The sequence below is a fragment of the Macaca fascicularis genome, chromosome 5 (assembly GCF_037993035.2).
Source record: "Macaca fascicularis isolate 582-1 chromosome 5, T2T-MFA8v1.1".
NCBI classification, from domain to species: Eukaryota; Metazoa; Chordata; class Mammalia; order Primates; family Cercopithecidae; genus Macaca; species Macaca fascicularis.
In genome coordinates, this window is record NC_088379.1 from 110,541,263 (window position 1) to 110,546,500 (window position 5,238).

General features: G+C 36.8%; 1 pseudogene; it reads right to left on the reverse strand.

Moving 5' to 3' along the window:
* Window positions 1-1,390: 1,390 nt before the first annotated feature.
* On the reverse strand, window positions 1,391-3,656 carry LOC102121908 (60 kDa heat shock protein, mitochondrial pseudogene; annotated as a pseudogene).
* Window positions 3,657-5,238: the final 1,582 nt, after the last annotated feature.

Consider the following 5,238-nt stretch of genomic DNA (forward strand, 5'->3'; position numbering starts at 1 on the left):
AGGTTAGAGACATTACTTGCAGTATTTAAGTTAAAATAATTACAGTATTTAAAATGAAAGAAAATTGATACTTTGAGGACTACACATAAAAATAAATAGAAAGCTTGTATTTAAGAAATATGTTTCAGGTAGAAAAATCAAGATTTGGTTATTTGGGAGACATATCCAATATGAGGATGAAAGAAAGGAAGATGGTAAATTTCTGCTTTGAATAGCTAAGTAGATGCCCATGTCATTCAATAAAATAGGAACCCAGGCAAATGAGATGGCAAACTGACAAGGATATGTTGGTACATTTTTATTCAGTCCTTTGTAGAATATCCAAATAGAAATGTCCAGTAGGCACTTGATTATATGGGCCTGAAGTTTAGAAAAATGAGTTCAACTGAAAACAGATATTGGAAACCAATAGCATAGAAATGGTGCCTGAAGTTATAACCATTTTTAAGTGGATTAAACTTGGTGGTATGCAATCAGCAAACAGCATTACTACTTAAGAATCACTTTTTTCACACTAAGTCTGTAAGATTTATCTTCATTATTTACAGCATCTAAAATTTTTGCTAGGGGCTGTGAACTTTGAATCACTTTTATTTATACAAGGAATTACATTTCTTGACGTTGCAATTAAAAAATCTGCATATATGGACTTTTTTTTCTATAGCACCTTAAATATACTATATTATAGATGTGAACCCAACCCAAACAATATCTATACTTCTGATGCTACATTGAGAGTGAGAAAGAGAGATTATTGAATACCTATTGAGGTCTATCATAAAAGAATTATGCCCCGGATGTTGAAAAAGAAGGAAAAGGAATGATTTAGCATATTCTTTAAATAACTGTAGAAAGAAATCTTAAGATCTTCAGAGAAAAATAGCACCAATATCTTGGTTTGTTTGTGCATTTTCAAATAACAATAACTTTGAAAAATATCACTTCACTGCAAAGAAAAAAATTAATTAATAACTATCTAAAAATACCTTAAATGAGGTTCAGATGTTTAAATATCAGGATGTTTTCATAGACATTAAATTTGGAGTGCTAGAAACTTATGTGAAATATTTATTAAAACAAGTATTGTAAGCAAAGCTTGAGAACACTAACAGGAAAAGAGAAAAAAAAATGCATCATGTGAAATAGCTCCAGCTGTTAAAACACTTGTTCAATATTGATGGAATGTCCGTGATGTATAAGGTGTTAAACTTAACATATCCACGGCAGTTATTGATCCCCAGGATTTTCATTTTACTATGTATATAAACAAACAAGTGCAACATCTATGTAATTTGACTTTTAAAACCTAACATATTTTTGCCTTATTTCCAACTCGATTTTGTTCTATAGACCAGCAATGCCTAAAGAACTGTAATCTTAATTTTGTCCATTTTATTTTCTTATTTTTTAACTTTAAACAAATTTTTATTACACAAAGGTTGTCACATAATTGGATATTTCTCTACTTTGTACACAATTATTCTCACTCTCCACAGAAAGGCTGCTTAACTTCTCATCTGGTGGTGGCAAGCACTAAAATCCTGATTTTAACAGAATAGTAGTAAAAATGCCTCAGTGATTTAAGTTGAAAGCAGTACATTGGTACATGGCTCTTGTACCCATTATCAGGAATGTACAAATGGTTTTTATTCAAAAATACAAAATAAATTATCTGTAGGCATGGACAATGACAGCAGTAAACCATTATATATTTTGTCAACTGAAACCAGTAACTGATGGTTATAGTGATTTTCAGCCAGCCTTTTTCTTCATTTTCTCCAACTGACTTCTCTGAAGTTATTGGTGAGGAACACTGCCTTGGGCTTCCTGTCACAGTTCATTAATAAAGGTAAAGCACTACTAGTCTAGGAGTTAGAACATGCCACCTCCCATACCACCTCCCATTCCACTCATTGCACCCATTCCAGGGTCCTTCTCTTCTTTAGGAATTTCTGTGACGACAACTTCTGCTGTAGTTAACAGAGAGGCCACACCAGCAGCATCCAATAAAGCAGTTCTCACAACCTTTGTTGGGACAATAATTCCTTTTTCCACCATATTCACAAAATCTCCAGCCATAGCATCATAACCAACTTCTGAGGAACTCTGCATAATTTTCTCAACTATCAAAGATCCTTCAACACCTGCATTCTTAGCAATGGTCATTGTTGGAATTTTGAGTGTTCTTTTAATAATTTCTATACCAATTTTTTGATCTTCATTAGCTGGAGTCAATGAGTCCAAGGCTGGAATGCATCGAAGCAGGGCACAACACCCTCCCAAAACAATGCCTTCTTCAACAGCAGCTCTTGTAGCATTAAGTGCATCTGTAACTCTGTCTTTCCTTTCATTCACTTCAACATCACTTGTCCCACCAACCTTCAGCACAGCTACTCCATCTGAAAGTTTTGCCAGCCGTTCATTCAGTTTTTCCTTTTCATATTCACTAGTTGTGACATCTAACTGCTCAATGATTTCTTGAATACGTTTTTCAATTTTAACCTTGTCACCTTTTCCTTTTAAGAGCATGGCATCGTCTTTGGTCACAATGACCTCTCCAACTTTTCCTAAGTCATGAGGCTGAACGTCTTCAACATTTATGGTCAACCCCTCTTCTCCAAACACTGCACCACCAGTAGCAATAGCCATATCTTTAAGCTGGTTCTTTCTATCGTCACCAAACCCTGGAGCCTTGACTGCCACAACCTGAAGATCAACCTTTAGCCTATTCAAGACGAGTGTACTTAAAGCTTCTCCATCAACGTCTTCAGCGATTATGACCAAAGGCTTACGGTGAGCATTGGCAATTTCAAGAGCAGGTACAATGGACTGGACACTAGAAATTTTCTTTTCACTCAGCAGAACATAGGCATCCTGGAATTCACATTTCTGACCTTTTGATGTATTAATAAAGTATGGAGAAATATAGCCTCGATCAAACTTCATGCCTTCGATAATTTCTAATTCATCATTCAGTGTTTTTCCATCCTTTACTGTGATGACACCCTTTCTTCCAACCTTTTTTATTGCATCAGAGATGATATTGCCAATTTCTTTGTCTCCATTTGCAGAAATTGTAGCAACCTGTGCAATTTCTTCAGGGGTGGTCACAGGTTTAGACTGCTTTTTAAGTTCAGCAATTACAGCATCAACAGCTAACATCACACCTTTCCTGATTTCCACGGGATTAGCACCTTTGCTAATCTTCTCGAAGCCTTCCTTGGCTATAGAGCGTGCCAGTACAGTAGCAGTGGTAGTGCCATCCCCAGCCTCTTCATTTGTGTTATTGGCAACATCTTGAACAAGTTTAGCTCCAATGTTTTTATATTTATCCTTTAAGTCAATTGACTTTGCAACAGTCACACCATCTTTTGTTACTTTGGGACTTCCCCAACTCTGCTCAATAATCACTGTTCTTCCCTTTGGCCCCATTGTAACAGCCACAGCATCGGCTAAAAGGTCTACACCTTGAAGCATTAAGGCTCGGGCATCTGCACCAAATTTTACATCTTTGGCATAAGCCCGAGTGAGATGAGGAGCCAGTACTCTGGACACCGGTCTCATCTGGCGAAAGACTGTGGGTAACCGAAGCATTTCTGCGGGGCGACGGCGGGGCGTGCGCGCGGCGAGACAAGTCGTCGGCGGCGAGTGAGGGCCATTTTATTTTCTGATTTTGATTTTTTTTTTTTTCAGAATACTGGCCACCATAACACTAAATATAGGCTGTGTCACATTTAGGAAGTCATATTTTGAACAAAAGAAGCCCTACCTCACTTCCCAACCCTCTCATATAGCTACAACTGGGACTATCAAATGTGGAATCCTAACCTATTCAAAAGTAGCTATTTCATAAGACAGCCAGGAATCCATAACATAGTCACATACACTCACATACACACACAATAAATGAGCAGGGTTGATTAAACTGTCTCCAGAAACAAAACTGCAAAATAAAGAGAGAATGAAATAGTGAGAACTAAGTCTGAAAAATCTATATATATAAAGAGAACCCCTAAGTAGAGGCCATGAGGATCTTCAAAGTCAAAGTTAGGATAAATCATAAAATTTATTTAGAAGAAGCTGTGAGATAATGTTTTCGCCCTGCTTTTTGTTTTTAATATACACAGATTAGAAGGAGACTATTGGTAATAAGAGTGGAACCAAACAGACATACAGATCAAGACATCATGGGGAGTGTTATTGGAAGGATACCGAGTACTCTTACTACTGGGTTCCCAGTACTACACTGGATCCGAACTTACCTTCTGTACATCTAATTGTTCTGTGGTTCCTGTGAGGTTTAATGTCTCTTGTCTAGGACCACAGTGAATGTTTCTAAGGGCTGTGCTTTTGCAGAAGTGTCAGGACCAGGCTGGGAGACAGCAGTGATACACAGCCTACATTTAGTGTTATGGTGGCGTGGACAAAGGAGCACCTTTCAGGATTCATACATTTGGTCCAGGTGCCTTCTAATTTGCACACTGTGGCTCCACCCTTATCACCCCAACTGAAATGTTAGAATAAGCTTTTCTTCTGCTGATTGAATCTGTTTCACGAAGTCCAAAGAAACTAACATAGATAGCAAGTCATATGTATAAAAAGTGGGATCTGGTTGTTCATCACCAAGATTACTTCAAGTGCTATTATCTACTATTTTATTTAAATTTTGTGTAATGTTTTCAGGTCTTAGACTGTGTGATTTCATTCTGTTTTGATATACATGACTTAACCCTGTTTTGATCTGCTCATTCCAGGAAGCATGAGATTTCTAGATTTGTATTTTAAACTTATATTAATTGCAAGACTGTCATTCTCTGAATTATAAATGGTAGATACAAATATAATAATCTAATCACTACCTTAAATTGCACATAATCTAAGAAAGAGACAAAAAATAAGTAATTATAATAAAGTGGAGGTTATGACAGAGATAAACACATAGTATAATGGAAGCATATAAGATTCGTTTCAAGCCCAAATTTGGGGTTTAGGGATCAGAAAAAGCTTTCTGGGGAAGAGAACATGTAAGTTAAGCTTCAAAGAAGAGGAGATAGCCAGCTAATAAAAAGGTCAGGAAGGCATTCTAGGCAAGAGAATAGCTGTGAAAAAGAATCAATTGTTGAGAGAAAGCAGAGCTTTACATCAGTGGTGATCAAGCATTTTACAATTTATTGGCCACTTGGGTGGAGTCCAAGACCTACAGCCCTTCTAAAACAACTATTTCCTCTCCTTAGGGAA